Source organism: Podarcis filfolensis (assembly GCF_964270895.1).
Source record: "Podarcis filfolensis genome assembly, chromosome: 9".
NCBI classification, from domain to species: domain Eukaryota; kingdom Metazoa; phylum Chordata; class Lepidosauria; order Squamata; family Lacertidae; genus Podarcis; species Podarcis filfolensis.
Window position 1 is genome coordinate 64,898,206 of NC_139610.1, and position 17,366 is coordinate 64,915,571.

Below are 17,366 nucleotides of genomic sequence, written 5' to 3' on the forward strand. Positions count from 1 at the left end.
CTAACTTCTCAATATTATATACATATATATATATTACACGCACCTATTTATAGTATACCTATTTTAATAACCCTTTCTCCTTGTTGTATTTCTCTTAATGGACAAGTAGTGCTGTTTTAGCTGGCAATTATAAGTCTTTAACAGAAGTGTTTGGGCCAAAACTAGCCACTTGCTAAGCTACTACCGCTACTCAGCGGTGGTTGAGCATTAAAGGGTTTTGGGGAGATCCTTTACGGCATTTCGTGAATAAGCAAGTATTTCTTGAGTAATTTCAGAGATGTGGAAAGACCCTTTTCCAAACAGTGGTGCACATGTGGATTTCCAGCTCATGGACTCTCCTGTTCAGCTTTAAAATAAAAAAAAGCATATTTGATTAATGTTGATACAATATTTACATAGTGGGACATAGGGGTATCTAAACACTTTCTGTAACTTTGGCTAGAACTTGTGGCCTTCACAAACTGACCCCTCTTTCTTTCTCTCTAGGTGGACAAGCAGTATTCTCATTTGAAGATTCATTTTGAGGTGGCTCAGGCTGCCTGCTAATAGCAGTTCAAACTAAAATTTTTGTATCAAGTCCCTGAATTGGAAGTAAGATGTTGGTCCCTCTGAAGTTTGATTGCGTTCTCATTACAACAGAATTGCTTTCACCGTCTTTTTTTTTTTTTTTTTTTTGCTACGCTTAAGGATCAATTTGATTTATGCCCACGCCCATTTTGTTCCCCAGTATTGTAGAACAAAAGTCTTGTGTTTAAAGCCCAGTGTGACAGTGTCATGATGTAGTAGTGTCTTACTGGTTTTTTAATAAATCTTTTTGTATAAATTGCACTCGCTTTTTCCCTCTTGGGAACAGGGAGGCTCTTGAGAGTTCTTTGAAGGTATTAAGCTGCTTATGCATCCATTTAGTAAAAATTCTGAGAGGACAACTGTGGCTGTACTTCACCAGTGGCGGGCAACTAATAACACAGCAACACATTTCCATAGCAAACAATTCCAGATTTTTTTATTATTTGGATTGTATTAGTAGTAGATAAGAGGGATTTAATGGATAGACAGGATCTAACATCCATCTTGCTTTCTCACCTTTGCGGAGCATCGCTAAGGCTTGCACAAATTCTGCTCCACTGCCTTGGAAGCTAGAAATCTGATCACTGTATTAAATGGCTTACAGTGGTTTTCAGATTACAAAAATGTTGCCCCGTTAACATGTGGACACCAAAACACTAAGTGGCCGTGTTGATCATTTGTTAAGAGACTTTATGCTTGAGGAGTTTGGCAGTGACAATCTCTTTGCACCACTCTTGGCAGGTCGTATTTGTATCGTGCTTGAGTCAGTCATCCGAAAGGCAGGATAATTCCAGTGTTGTAGATATAGCGGTTCTGAACTGACACTACCTACTGGCTGTGGGTTAGGAACCAGCACAAGTTTTCTTTTCCTCTGTTCCTGAATTCTAGAAATACATTTTTTTTAAAAAACAACCAAAACTTCAGACAGTACAGTGGGGTCCATGTCACATTTATATTTTCCAGCCTTTACAACATCACCTGCCCAACAAAGTGTGACTTCTAATATCACTCAACAAACATTGGCCAGATGGTACACGGATATCTATATTTTGTTTATCACTGTCACATCAATATCTATTGGAAACAAAACATTTCTATAAGCAGTTGAATCAAGACAGACGGCACTTTTAAGCATTTCCTTAATTTTGTGCTGATTGTTATAACTGGCAATTGGGTAAGTGCTCTGAAGGCTCCTGACAGTCTACTCTGGAATAAGAGACTGCAGAATGAATTGCTTCTGCCATGGCTTGTATTGCACAATCCGTTCGTCTCAACATGTTCTCATGGCTCTAAGGAGGTGCTTTTTTAGGGTCCGTCTACCTGCTGTCGCCAGTGGCAGGCAGCAAACCCCAGCATCTTTCTCACTGCTTTTTCCCAAAATTCTTACATATAAAATGCTGGGGCTCCATACATTGCAGTCATACATGTCTGAACACATAGCTGTTGACTGAAGTTCAGCCACTAATAGTTTTTCAGCTAGAGAGGCTCCAGTTATAGGAATGAGTAGACACACCTGCACTAGGGCTCAATTTCTTTATCAGGCTGTCGCTTAATAAACATGAAACTGAACTGCAGTGAAGAATCATGTAGTGTAAGAATAAGCAAAAAACCTTTGGGCAGGACATTGTAGTCTAGAGTTCTCAAACCTGCTCTTGCCTATAGCACGACTTTCCCCCTTTAATAAAGAACTTTGCCTACTTGGTATCAGATGATGATGATGATTTAACCCTTAAACACCAGTGTTTGTAGAATGTGGGCCTTAAGCATATAAGGGTGCAGAACAGGAAGTCGATGCAACAAGTTGGCTTAGAAATTGAAAGTATTCCCTGCACCATTGAGAATTTTGTTCAGGGTTTTGTCTTAATGGGTATATCTATTGCCTTGTCACTTTTTATGATGCAAAATATTTAAAATGGGGAGTTAGCTCATTCCTTTATTGCAGGGCTGGGAAATCCGTGATCCTCCAGACCTTGTTGGACTCCCAGTTCCTGGCAGCCCCAGCCAGCCTGGCAAAGGGTTGTGGATAATGTGGTTTGTAATCCAGGAACCTGGAGGGCTACAGGTTTCCCATCCCTGCTTGCTTGCCAGCCCAACGGCAAGCGCTAGTGTGTAAAAGCAATTTGTAGCTGTTAACTGTACTTATTTTTAGATGGAAGACTTAAACAAAAATACGTGTGCCTTTCAATCTAGAACTCTTTATAGAATGCCCGTGCATCGTTTGAAACTGCTTAAAAGGATCCTTATGTTGGAATGGTGCCTGTAGCTAAAAGGATGATGAACACTACTATGACGAGGACAACGCTAACAATAATTATGATCATTTTAGTGTTTTTCCACCACATCTTCCTTGAAATCTTTGTAGACGTCTTTTGGAAACCATGAGCCTAAAAGCAAATGGAGAAAGGCACAAGTCAGTAAGCAGAGCAAGGCACCAAATGGATGAAAGCGGCTGCTTTAGAAATGTGGAAGTAGCTTTGTGTAACTTACAAATTACCCCAACAGTTGGTAATTGAAGTCTTAGCTTGCATTGTTTTTCAAACGGATGCAATTCAAAGAATTGCGTGTTAACACACTTAAGCTGTAATCTGAACCCTACTTAAGTGAATAAGCCCTGTTGAATTAAATAGGATTTATGAGTAAGCACGATTAGGATAATGCTGTTAGCTTTTTTCCATCGGGCTGCCTGAGTATTTTGAGAGCTGGTGGGAGAGAGAAGCGCAAAATGAGCCTAGAATATTTCTCCTCTTGGAATTCAGTGTCGTTGAAGCTGCTTGATTAGCACGAATTGATAGTTAAACACTTAAAACGGTTTCTTCAAAGGCCCTGATCACCAACGACTTTTTCTTGGAGGAGTAATTTGTCGTGAGCCCCCAAAGTAAGCAACTTGCTGCATTGCTGGCAAATGGATCGGCCATGTGGCTTCCCTGTGGATCCGACGAACTTGTTCCATCAGTTCAAGGATTTACACTTGTGCAATGGAACATACCCCTCCCTGTGCCCCTAAATCTTAGGGGTGTTCCCCCCCATAAGAGTGTGCAGGGAGAGATGGGAAGGAAGCTACATTGCCGAATCGTACATCCTTTCAGTGGTTCTCAACCGTGGGTCCCCGGATGTTTTTGGCCTACAACTCCCAGGGATGATGGGAGCTGTAGGCCAAAAACATTGGGGACCCAAGGTTGAGAAAGGCTGCGTGATGGAGTTAGTACGATACAACCCTCAGATCCTGACGCCAATCCTTAAAGAGTCAGCTTAAAGCCATTCTACTGATAAATATTCTGCACAAAGTAAATGAATGTAGAATCACCGCTGTTTGGAGATCATCGCTTCGGTCAGCCAGCTCACTCAGCCGTTCCTCTCTGTCCAAAACTTTCTCAATATTCTGACTCATGACATTTTTCACATCATCCACTTGAACTTGAAGTGTAGAAATTGCAGCATCACCGAGTTTCTGATCAAACGCCATCTGCCCAGGATAAAGTTTTCATTTCACTTATTACACTAAATACGAATAATAATGCTAGCCATGGTTTTGTATAGCAATGTTTCCTGAAAAACAAGTCAGTCAGCCAATTATAGGCTATTTGAAAACCTAATACAGTACTGAATTATTTCCTTGTTTCCACCAAGTCTCTAGGTTTTATTCAAAAGATTTCTATCCTAATTTTCGGTCCTAAATTCACCACAGCTCAAACACAAAAAGCTACAGGTAGAGTAAAAAATAGAACAGTAAAACCCAATATTAAAATGATAAACAAGTAAGATTAAAAATGCATTTGTTTACTAAGCATTTATCAATGCTGTGTAATGATGCCTTTCAGTATTTTATTTCCAAAGCGGTATAAAAAATCCAGCACAACTCTCTTGCCATATAAAGCTAACAGGAAAAGTAGTATAACATGTTAAATACAACAACCTGCAAGATCAAAACCAACCGTGAACCACCCGTTAACTCATTTAACTTTTAGTTTGGACAAGTAATTGGACCTTTTTAACCCCAAATGGTATGAAAGCAGATTGAGAGCCAATATTAAATCAACATAAAAGCTCAGTGTGTGTGTAAATTCTAAAGGGCAAGCATCAAATTTAAGATGGTGGTACATCTACCAAAGTTGTTCTATTGGCTAAAGCACTTATGGCTGTGCAACAAAACTTTGTTTCTCATTCCTCTCCCTACACCCCCCTTAAATCTATGCAGCATTCCCCAGTGCTCTGGAGCAGATTTTGGGGGGCAAGGATGAGGAAGTTGCATTATAGAAATTGAAACCTCTGTGCTAATGGAGCGTGGCTGAATATTACCATCTGTGTCCCCTCCCCCCCAGTCTTCTATCAAAGAATTTTAACTGAGTTGATGGAGAATTTCAGTAGCTCAAATACAATTAAGCCATGCACAATTTGTTTATCGGGTGTCTTACCCGCTTAGGGTGAGTTACAAGATAACAACACTTTTGAGATCAGGCAAAACTGTTAGAAAAATAAAGTGGGCCTTGACACATGTCTCAACCAAAAGCAAGAGCAAAGAGGTGCGTCTTCAGCATAATGGTGGAAACTGCAATTTAGATGTCAGATACACAAGGAGCATAACTGCATTCGCACTGGGAACTTTTTGAAATCGGTTTGTATTTGAAAAGCAGATGGTGCAGCTTGTATTAGAAGACAAATCCAGTCTTCAACACCTTTGTTAAAAAACCTTTCATAGCCTCTAATGGTATACCCCACAGCCTTTCCTCTAGGTGCTAAACTATAATCTAATTTAATTAAACAGATCTAGGGTAGTGGGTGCCTCTTAACATCTACTTTCCTTTGGATGTGCTGTCTTTTACAACCTTTCGGTCTTCCCTCTCCTAGTTTTCAGTAGATAACGTCCCAGTATCTGGCACTGCCTGCTGTATTGTGAAGTGAGGAGGAGGGATATTGGCTGTACTCATTGGGGAAGGGAATTCTGCCAACAGATGCCCCCTCCCCCTAAAACTGTGGGAATGTTCAGGGTGGCAGGAGCGCGTTACTTCCGGGTTCCGCTGCTCGCGTATGTGCAGAGGCTCAAAATGATGTCATGCACATACGAGGAAGCGGTGCAACGCGACCCGCGCACGCGCAGACGCACTGTCACGTCTTGCATTCCGTTCGGGATGCGAACGGGGCTTCGGAACGGATCCCGTTCGCATCCCGAGGTACTACTGTATTCAAGTTATATTTTAGAATTGTGCGCTTTCTCCGCAATGTTATCACATGGCCACTAGAGGTCACCCGAGCACTTCTACGAATTAATAGCAAAACAAAAAACATTCCCATGAGGTCAGGGCAATTTACCTTCACAAAACAAATAAATGATTAAACAACACTGAGATGCGTGAAAATTCCTAAGTCTCTCTTCACCCATCCCACTTATCTACCATTAAAGTGCATAGAAGTAATTATCTGTTTGTACTGCCAAGTGTCACAAAATTCACTGTTATAAAGGGTTACTAATATTATTTCCTTCAGCTCTCTGCGAAGATAATGCAGATTTCAGAATGATCTAAAAGACTGCAGAGATTAGTGTCATGTTTGCTCTTTTGCAAAGGCTTTCGTATTGCTGTCCCTTGTTGGATCAGGAATGCTCTAAGGAGGCGCAATGATAACACCAAAAAAAGTGCTAAGGGATACGGCCGCTGGTCCATCTAGTTCAGCATCCTCTTTTTGCAGCAACCAACCAAATGCTTCAAGGCTACTCACAAGCAGGACCTGAGTGCAACAACCAAGAGGATACCAGCGGGGTTAATGAGCAGAGTCAAGGAAGCTTACTAGAGACAAGGAGCAGTTCTTCAGAAAATGGTCACTTATCCCCAGTGAGAACAAACATTGACCAAAGAAAGCAGAGATGGTGCAAATAAAGAAATGCAAGGAGCACATTTCAGCTGAGTTTCTACTACAGTGGTACCTTGGGTTACAGACGCTTCAGGTTACAGACTCCACTAACCCAGAAATAGTACCTCAGGTTAAGAACTTTGCTTCAGGATGAGAACAGAAATCGTGTGGCAGTGGTGTGGCGGCAGTGGGAGGCCCCATTAGCTAAAGTGGTGCCTCAGATTAAGAACAGTTTCAGGTTAAGAACGGACCTCCAGAACGAATTAAGTTCTTAACCCGAGGTACCACTATATTGTGATTTTTAGGAACTCCCAAGCCTTACCGACTTCCCTTTCAACTTCCCTTTTACCAATCCCCTCATTTGGGCGCACAAAGAACTGTCTTGCATCTTCCACAGCGAAGAGACATACAAAGCATTCTGCCAGCTTCTCTGCAATTTCTGTTAAGTTGTGGGTGAACATATCAGACGACACAGCAATTCTTCAAACAGCTCTTGTTTATTCACAGGCCAGAACAGAACTGAACTGAAGGGTTCAGCCAGCCTGCTTATATAGAGCTCCACTAGAACGCAACAGTAACCATTTTCTGTAACTATCCAATCACTGAATGTCACTTTCAATCCCCTATTTGCATATGTGGACCTGAACTATCTACAGTATCACCCTGCTGGCCCAGGGTGAGAACTTCAGTACATAACAATTTCCTTTTTCTTCTTTGGCAAACCTTTGACTCCCTTATGATCCAAAGGTCCACCTGCCTTCGTAGCCTGTTTCCTGCTTCCAATGCACTGACAGTCTTTAAAAAAAAATTATTCCAATGCAGCAAGACACTCAGTTTCAGTCAAATCTAGTTTCCTAATCTTTAATCAGAACTCACAGAGAACAAGTAGCAGTAGGACATGAGAAGGGCTTATTTGCCCCTCTATAAGCATCTGGTTCTAATTTCAGCAATTCCTTTCAGTGCCAGTTAGTGACTGATGAACTGTTATTCTTGAAACATGGCAATTTAAGACTTCACGTGTAAGAATAGCTATGCAATCCCCCAGCATTCGCAGAACTTCAACAACAATAGATTCCCATTCTTTATCAGATACACATTTACAGGAAACTAGATCTAACCATACAGCATAGTACAAACCAAAATTAATTACCATTCTGGGAATAACAGATATGTTAAAGTGGGGGCCCCTATAGCTTTACCAAGTGTGGAAAGACTGAATTTCGATATCCTAAATGTAAAGGGACCCCTGACCATTAGGTCCAGTCGTGGCAGACTCGGGTTGCGCCGCTCATCTTGCTTTATTGGCCGAGGGAGCCAGCGTACAGCTTCTGGGTCATGTGGCCAGCATGACTAAGCTGCTTCTGGCGAACTAGAGCAGCGCACGGAAACGCCGTTTACCTTCCCGCCGGAGCGGTACCTATTTATCTACTTGCACTTTGACGTGCTTTCGAACTGCTAGGTTGGCAGGAGCAGGGACTGAGCAACGGGAGCTCACCCCGTCGCGGGGATTCGAACCGCTGACCTTCTGATCGGCAAGTCCTAGGCTCTGTGGTTTAACCCACAATGCCACCTGAGTCCCTTCGATATCCTACACAGCAATTAAAGGTGTTGGACCTCTCCTGCTCTTTCACATCTGACCACTTTTCTTTCACATATCTGTTATATCTGGGAAGCTATGCCATAAAGGCAACCTCTGCTGAAACCACCCTTTTCTATCTCCATAGTAATGGCGCAGGAGCCCATTTCTCCCTACATGAAAGTAATGCGTGTGTTAATACAATATTAATACAATATTAATTCTTTAATAATTAATAGTAAATAATGATAGAACAGAATCCAATTTGACCTTACATACACCGTTATTGTTGTTTATTTTTCTCATTTATAATTTTACTGCTTTATCTTCTTTTGTAAACCATTTTGATTTTTTGTTTTTAGAATCAGGCGGTGTGTCCATTTTATGAAATACCGTATTTTTTGCTCTATAAGATTCACTTTTTCCCTCCTAAAAAGTAAGGGGAAATGTGTGTGCGTCTTATGGAGCGAATGCAGGCTGCGCAGCTATCCCAGAAGCCAGAACAGTAAGAGGGATCGCTGCTTTCACTGCGCAGTGATCCCTCTTGCTGTTCTGGCTTCTGAGATTCAGAATATTTTTTTTCTTGTTTTCCTCCTCCAAAAACCAGGTGCGTCTCGTGGTCTGGTGCATCTTATAGAGCGAAAAATACGGTAAATAACCCACCAAGGTTTTCCGAAAACACACAGGGCTGCTGCCCCTGCTTGCTCAGCTCACGGACTCCCTCTCGCCTCCCATAACACTTGACCCAACCCGCTCCCTGCACAACCCACCCACCCAGCCTATTCCCTCCCAGCTCACCCCAAACCTTTTAAAGGGGCTTGGGAAACTACTCTCTGAAGCACTGCCCACCCTCCTTTAAACTGCTTGCGTTGTCCGCCTGTGCTGCCTGCTTGCCTGCTGTTTTGTGGTCATGCCGGAGTTGCCGCAGTTGCCTAACTGGTGACTGTGCAAACTGTAGCGTGACAACAGCCTTACAATTTTACTCTATAGTAAGATTAGTTTCACACCCCATTGGCAATGCTGATTCAAAGCCTCGGTAGCCTCTTGTGGAAATCATTCCAATTAACTTTTGCAGGCGTGAATAAAATAAGATTATTTTACCTAAAGTAGCTTTAGAAGATCCGGGAGAAGAGTTAAAGTACTTAAAATGTATTCTTGTTTCCCTCTGCTCTTTGGAAGGTATCTGTCTAATGTGATGACGCAGTAGGAAGCAATGATTGAAACTTCTAGTTAATATTTTACTACAGTGACTAGTCTTTTTGGATAAGCTGTACAAATATTAAACTCAGAATGTTTCTGCTGCAGAAACAGTTATTTTACTGACACAATTAGATTTACAGTAAATAGATTGCTCATCTAGTTGTTTTCTAGAGAAGTGAGAGGTGTTGGCAAAGTTACTTACCATGTATTTTGCTAATATCTCCTGAAAATCTGTTCCCAACTCTCAAAACACTGAGCAAAAAGTGCTTGTGATATTAAGGAGTTACTTGACTGCTGATTGCCTTGTAAATCTGGAGGGAAATTGAATAGTTTAACATGGAATTCAAGAATTCTATGATCAACACAATCAAAATGTCAGATAGACATCAATAGGCTTCAATAGCCACTTCTGAGAGTCGCTTGCCAAACCTGCTATAGCTGTGTTTAATGGGAGAAAGTGCTGCAGAGAGTAGTTTGCCCAACCGCTCTCTGAAGCACCTCCCACTTCCACTAAACAGTTCACCTGGTCTGTTGAGCGGCAATTAAAGTTGTGCGAGTACCTCGAACTAGCCAAAAGGACAGAACTAATAAGAGATCACTCAGGTGACAAGGTACAAAATGGAATGGGATTGCTTTAAAAACTACCTGATAAAATATGGTTCCAAAACCGATACTTGTTTGTGCTTAGATTTATCTCACAGATATAAGGGGGTTGGGGTGGGGAAAACTGATTTTAGTAAATGAATGCAGAATATCTGTCACTTAAGTGAAGCGTTGAAGCTGCAAAGAGATAGAGGGAAGGCAACTAATATAGCAGGGATTCAAACTAGCGTAGTTTTCCGGAACAGAAAGAAAGAAAAGAAGGATTACAAATATAATTTCTTTCTGAGAACCTGGTGTATAGAGCATTCAAATTACTGTTTGTATCCTTTGAACAATTTTGTGTACTTGACTAATTCATTTTCGTTTATTATTTATCCTTTTTCTTTTTCCCCCTTTCCCCTTTTCTTTCTTTTCTTATTTTTACTTTTTATTTTTATTTTTGAATATTTGGATGTAGTGTTTAATTCATGCTTTCTCTGTATTTTTAAAAAATGCAATAATAATAATAATAATAATAATAATAATAATAATAATAATACAAAAAACAACAACAACCAGTTCACCTGGTCTTCCTGCCACCTGGGCTGCTTCCTCCTTCACCTGCCTGCTATTCTGTCGTCATGGTGTTGGTGTGGCCACCTACTGGCAGTCATGCCAATTGCACCATGACAACATTACATTTCTATGTATATAGGGAAGCATATCTCTAGCGTAATCCTCTAATCCATTTGTTATTACAGTTAATCTTTAAAACCTGGATTAGGCCTGGTTTATTCATGAGAAAAAAATGCTGCAACACTCGACTTACCTTCCCGTACAAACAGGTGCTTTCCGCAAGCCTTTGCATACAACTTCAGTCACTGTTGATGCGGTCCCCTAAAAACAAATGACAAATGTTTGGTGCTTGTTAGGAAAAACATGCTGCGTGAACGTTATTTGTGTATCACCCGGTTGCTATTAGATTTGCACTGCCTTCTGGACTCCTTCGGCACTCGATTAAAGGTGTACTGCTTTTATTTATTCACTTCATAAATTGATATATCACATAATTACAATCGTCTCAACAAATGCAATGGAACCAACGAAAGAAGAGTGGCAGATGAAGATGATGGACTTTGCAGAACTGGCGAAGCTGACAGGAAAAATCCAAAAGCAGCACCATCAAGTATTCCAAAAGGATTGGAGTAAATTTATACGATATCTGAGAGATTGTAAACAATTAACATCACTAGCAGGGTTGCTTGACGACTTGTAATGAGAAATTTTCTGTCTTTCTATATTTATTTAAATTTTGAGCCATTGTGTAATGAGTGCAATTAGAATGGGAAAACGTAAAACTTGCAATGATATAAAAGTCAATTTCAAAAGCCATGAGGCGGGAGGGAAGGAAGTCGAAAGGCTTTAAAGGGCAAGAGCAGTAGCGTGGATAATGATGATGTGAATGCATAATATTAAATGGAAAATAAATAAAAATTACACACACACACACACACACACACACACAATAGAGATAAACCAGTTGAAAACTAACGATAAAATTGGAAATGACTTTAAAAGTCTTCAAGTAGGTGCCAGAGGGAGGGGGCATGTCTGATCTCAGTTGGGAGTTCCACAAAATTGGGCCCACAGGACTGAATGCACTACTCCTAGGTGTGCCTAGCAAGCCTTAAAATAAATGGCTTGGTGTGACGTTAACATATGAGAGTGCTGGAGGTGAAATAGTTAAACAGGTTACCCAATCAGAACCCAGGGGGTGGAGTCAGAGGGACTATAAAACGAGCTTTGGGAGGGGCGAAGGGGGTAGTTTGTTGGGAGTTGGGTGCTTGGTTGGAGTGGGAGTGAATTGGGACAGAGTCTGTGGGTAGGTTGACTTAGTGTAGAGAAATAAGTTGAGTCAGGAACAGTTAGGAGCTAGGAATACAAGTAAATATCTGAGAGGTGGTTTGGTGAGTGAGAGCAGGTAGCGGAAATTATAGGTCTGCATAGGTACCCTACAATTGTAAGTGAACAATACCGTTTATGAAACCACACACTTGTTAAACTGCAATAAATAAACAGAAGTTTATGTTCCAATTTAAACCTGACTGGACTCAGTCTTGTACCAGGTAGGGCCTGGGTGGTGGCAGCGAGAAATAAGGTGGTGGCACAGGGATCAATAGACGGTGAAACGTCCGGGGACCCTGTGTGATCGCCACCTGGGTGTTTGAGAATTTGCCTTCTCCCATTTCAGTCACCCTGTGCATTTCCACCCAACACTAGAGGCCTTGCTTTGGCTGCCTCTGCTGATAGAGGCATGGGGGACATCAATGAGCAGCGCCTTTTGGGTTTGTTTGTTTTTTGCCAGAGTGCCTAAAATTTACATCATCCTCATTTTTCTTTTAAGGCACACGAGAAACAAAAGTTGTAGTGTTGGCCCAGGAGAAAAATGCCAAAATCTATCCTGGGGCAATACCCTTATTAGACCAACTGAAACGCCACAGAATTGTGTGCAAGCTTTTTGCTCTAATCCAGAACACTTCATCAGGAGATGGTAAGCAAAGCAGCCATATCTGGAGGAAAGACACTGTAGAGCCCAGCCTTCCCTAACCTAGTGGTTTCCAGATATTTTGGATGATCACTCCTTGACCGGCTTTGATGTAAGTTGGGGTCCAAGACCGCAGTGGGGTAGGATGGGGGGAAACTAGCCTGATGAAGAAATTTCTGGAGAAAAATCGAAAGATTTCACAGATACATTGTGACATTTGGGCTGCCTAATATTGCCTTCATACAGATCTTGAAATTGTTATTCTTCTTTGTGGCCCTTCCAAAAGTCATCCCACATGGAACTATATGGGACTTGTAGTTTTATTTAGACTATGAGCCATCTTGGGGGTTCCAGAGTGGAAGGGAAAAGGTAAAGGTAAAGGGACCCCTGACCATTAGGTCCAGTCGCGGACGACTCTGGGGTTGCGGCGCTCATCTCGCTTTATTGGCTGAGGGAGCCGGCGTAGAGCTTCCGGGTCATGTGGCCAGCATGACTAAGCCGCTTCTGGCGAACCAGAGCAGCGCACGGAAACGCCGTTTACTTTCCTGGCGGAGTGGAACCTATTTATCTACTTGCACTTTGACGTGCTTTTGAACTGCTAGGTTGGCAGGAGCAGGGACCGAGCAACAGGAGCTCATCTGTCGCAGGGATTCGAACTGCCAACCTTCCGACTAGCAAGCCTTAGGATCTGTGGTTTAGATCACAGAACCACAGTGGGGCGTATATTTTAATACAGTGACACAAATAATTTCCCACCTAAACCTTTGTACTCTAGGCTGCTTTTGACCATCAGAGACATGCCCCTTTTCTTTTTAAAATGTTTTTTTAAAAATAATTTTTATTAAAGCTTTCTTAGTTTACAAAAATACGTGCGTTGTCTCTTTTTTCAAGTTGTGTTTTCTACGGATCAGTTTCATCAGTTGTGAGACACTAGTGTTGCGTGCAATATTATTCTACTAAGTGTATGTGTGGGGTTTTGTGTCAGGGTTACTTGTGTGGATTCCCTTTCTATTTGCTTGTTATATTTCCTTGGTGGGGAGAGAGGTTGGGGGTGGCCTAGGATGTGGTTGGTTTTCTTTGGCTGGCTGTAGTGAGATGTGTTTAAGTGTGTGAGTGTCGATTTTTGGGTCACGCTAGCCATATTGATTCATATGCTGTTGGCCAATTCTTGTTGTCTTGTTGGGTTGTGTATGTGATAAAGGGGAGCCATACCGGGGTGAAGGCATCTTCTTCTATTTGTCCCTGTGTCAGTTTTAGTTTTTCTAGTAAGGCTGGTTCCCCATACTATTTGATACCAGTGGTCCATGTTTACTCTTGACAGGCCTCTCCAGTGTCTGGCATCTATGATGCTTTCCCTTTTAAATGTTTGCTGTTGTATTGCATTTTAATTTGTTGGTAGCCGCCCAGAGTGGTTGGGGTAACCCAGTCAGATGGGTGGCATATAAATAATAAATTGTTATTATTCTGAAAAATGCAAGGGGCACCATTCAGCCACAGTTAAGAAGCACATTGAAATGCCATTGTTTTCAGTGGTGCAGTTCAGTAAATGCTTCCCTCTCTCTGAAATTGGAAGAGAATTAAGTGTTTGATTTTGATAGCATTGTGCCTCATGTGCCCTATTAGGTGGAAAAAAAACCCAGCACTTTGGGAAGAGGATATCAATTTTATATGAGGAAGCTGTCTGCTTGCTCTTAATCTGTTTTAACAACTTTCAAGCCTAACATTTCTAATTGAATGCAGCACTCACAGACCGATAAAAAAAAAAAAAGGAAAATCCTTATGAGGTGTTTATCTCATTTAAAATCAAAGATCTAATATCTCTGGTTTCTGGATCCCTCTGGATTGTACAGACTTTAAAAGGAATACTTCAAATAATCCTCTCTCTTATTGGGCATAAAACTCCAGCAAGGGAGGACACAAACAATTCTCCAGTTTGTACTTCTACTGGGTTTAAGAGCCAGTGTGGTTGTAGTGGTCAGAGTTTCGGACTAGGACCTGGGTTCAAAACCCCACAAAGCCTACTATATTTTATCCTAACCTACCTCACAGTGTTGTCAAGAGAGGCTAAAATGGGGAAATGTGTATGCCACCTGGAGTTCCTTGCAGAAAAGGTCGGATATAAATGTATTAAAATAAAGAAAAAGGTCAAAGCTCATGATTTCCAGCTCTACTGTGGGCACAGGAAGGGGAAGAAATGGGATTGCGGGTGGCACAGCATTACCTCAGATCGTAGATGATTGTGGGGCAGGAAAGGGAGGAGAGAGAGTGTGTTTATGTGCCTGGGATGTGGGAAGTTGTGGTGTTTTGGAGGAAAAAGGGCCCATAGGGATTAGAAACTGAGTGGATGAACCCAGAGACCTTGGAATTGTTTGTGCATCCATAGATTTAGAAAGCAGTATGGGTTTGTATCGTTTAGAAAGCAACATATTTATTATAGGCACTTGACTTAGATGGTTGGCACGACCTTTCTGTGGTAAGGAAACGCAAAACCTTACAGTACATTTAGGGTAGTAGCTTTCAGCGTTTAAAAAAAGTAATCCCTTCCTTCCCATTTTTGAATTTGGCAACCTGCAAAGACCCCGCTGAAGTAAGTCCGCACAAGTCAACATGACTCTGATTAAAATTCTTTCGGGATGTCTGTGGACCAGGATACAAAACCAACAAGTGCGTAAATAAAGTTACGGAGGGAAAGAATAGCAGTGCCCCCAGCACAGCCGATAAACTGAGGTAGGACGAAATAAAGAAGGGGAGAGGGAAATCCACACAGGATTATTATTTTGCTTATCGGCTTAAGGAGACTAATAGAAGAGATCGTAAAGGAAAAATAGAAATTATATGAACAAGATATGATGTGGAAACACCAAGATAAGACTGGATAGAATTATGAATTTTGTTTGGACTGATTGGGACTGATTTGGACATTAACGCAGTAATAAGAAGATGATCTGAATCCCCCTTTGGATCTTGAAGTATGGGTTCCCCCAACAAAATTTAAAAATTTGGCTTTGTAATTTGGAATTTATGCGATGTGATTTAATTTGATGTGATTGGCCAGTTAATAAAAAATATTAAAATAAATAAATAAATAAACTGAGAAGACTCTCTTCCAGTGTCCTTTTCTCTCTCACCCTAATCTTAACTCCCCATGCTCTAACTGCCTCTCCTAACTGCCTCTCAACTGCCTCAGAATGCTCCTGTCAATCACAAGAAGCTTTTCACCAACATCCCCAAAGGACCCTGAGCATCTATTAGTATTGCTGTTGTCACTCGCTTATAAAGCAGCTATTTCTTCCCCCTAAGCACTGTAAAGAGATTAATTAAAAGCCAAGGAAGTCTTTGCCTGCAGGCTGACAATGTAATAGACCCAATACAAAAGTGTGTGGGGGATATATGAATTCATATTTGGGGGGGGGGCAGGCAACTTGTCCTGCTTTGCAGAAAATGGTCCTCTGTTTGATGGGCTGTCAGCGGCACAGCCCCGCATTTGAAAAATTTCTCTCTTTGGAGGGCTGTCCAGTCCAAGTCTGGAGAGCATGAGTGGCCTTGGAAGTTGTGAAATCATAGAATCAGGATCACAGCCTTGGAAGGGACCCCGAGGGTCATCTAGTCCAACCCCCTGAAATTCAGGACTTTTTGTCCAATCAGTGAGCACCTGGGCAGCAGAAAGCAAAGACAACTTTGTCTCCACCCTTCCCCCTCTGCTGGGATGTCTTCTATTTCTACAGTGGTACCTCAGGTTAAGAACTTAATTCGTTCTTAACCTGAAACTGTTCTTAACCTGAGGTACCACTTTAGCTAATGGGGCCTCCCCCTGCCACCACGTGTTTTCTGTTCTCACCCTGAAGCAAAGTTCTTAACCCGAGGTACTATTTCTGGGTTAGTGGAGTCTGTAACCTGAAGCGTCTGTAACCTGAGGTACCACTGTATTTGAAATTATTGTTTCGATTGTTTCTAATTTTTCATCTGGATCCAAAAATTAGTACCTGTAAATTTTATGTATACAGTGGTACCTCAGGTTACATACGCTTCAGGTTACAGACGCTTCAGGTTACAGACTCCGCAAACCCAGAAATTGTGCTTCAGGTTAAGAACTTTGCTTCAGGATGAGAACAGAAATCATGCTCCGGCGGCACAGCAGCAGCAGGAGGCCCCATTAGCTAAAGTGGTGCTTCAGGTTAAGAACAGTTTCAGGTTAAGAATGGACCTCCAGAACGAATTAAGTACTTAACCTGAGGTACCACTGTATTTCTTTCCCCTTTAATCCACAGAGAGAAGGAACGCTCTGGTGTATCTGAGGCAGCACAAATGGACACCTTCACCTGCCCCAGCTGCAACAACAACAACAACTTATTTATATTCTGCCCATCTGGCTGGGTTTCCCCAGCCACTCTGGGCGGCTCCCAACAGAATATTAAAAACCCGATAAAACATCAAACATTAAAAACTTCCCTAAACAGGGCTGCCTTCAGATGTCATCTAAAAGTCAGATAGTTGTTTATTTCCTTGACATTTGATGGAAGGGCGTTCCGCAGGGCGGGCAACAAAACCTACCTCTCCCACATCGGTTTCTACAGCCACAGCAGGCGCTGCAACCCTCCAACAGTTTGACTTCAGCCCCAAAGATACACTTCTCCATTGTCTCCTGAGACAGATCGGTGCCAACCGAGTCTGTACTTCACTTCTTGTGTAAGTGTCCATTCTTAAAGTCTCCAGGAATTAACACTTCATGATAATATCCTGCAGAACAATACTTATTTCTATTGAAGCCAATGTTTAGGACCACCCCCAAAGTTTGTTCTCTGAATGTTTTGGTGCAGTTTCTCACTGTTACCTTGTGCCTCTGTTTGTTTGGTTCTGGGCTGTTCATTAAAAGCTTATCCTCCATGGCCTGGTTTGCATGCCATGTTAAACTATTGTTTAAAATAAGGTGTGCTTTAACGAGTGCAAATGCTTTGCCTGCTCCTCGCTTGTGCCATAAAGGGGAAGGCATGGCTTGCTTTTCTTCAAACAAACCATGTGTGGTAGGCTAAGAACAAGACTCAGCTTATGCTT

The 17,366-nt window shown here is 41.8% G+C and overlaps 1 protein-coding gene and 1 long non-coding RNA gene across 7 annotated transcripts in view; one reads left to right on the forward strand and one right to left on the reverse strand.

The window, feature by feature from the left end:
- HNRNPD (heterogeneous nuclear ribonucleoprotein D) overlaps positions 1-823 on the forward strand; it is a 14,007-nt gene extending 13,184 nt beyond the window's left edge. For 3 of the 4 annotated variants that reach the window (XR_014538447.1, XR_014538448.1, XM_083571755.1), the window contains one exon: positions 487-823. The gene's annotated coding sequence lies outside the window, so the exon portion shown is untranslated. The other variant, XM_083571754.1, reaches the window with a different exon arrangement.
- A 152-nt stretch (positions 824-975) lies between these two features.
- LOC310742497 lies at positions 976-16,884 on the reverse strand. 3 transcript variants are annotated; one of them, XR_014538463.1, is made up of 5 exons: positions 16,866-16,884; positions 10,599-10,666; positions 9,390-9,498; positions 3,872-4,030; positions 976-2,951 (listed from the first exon to the last, which is right to left on the reverse strand). It is a non-coding gene; the product is annotated as an uncharacterized lncRNA (long non-coding RNA). The 3 variants fall into 3 exon arrangements; XR_014538464.1 differs by lacking the exon at positions 16,866-16,884 and adding an exon at positions 15,443-15,507; XR_014538465.1 differs by lacking the exon at positions 16,866-16,884 and adding an exon at positions 14,357-14,378.
- Positions 16,885-17,366: the final 482 nt, after the last annotated feature.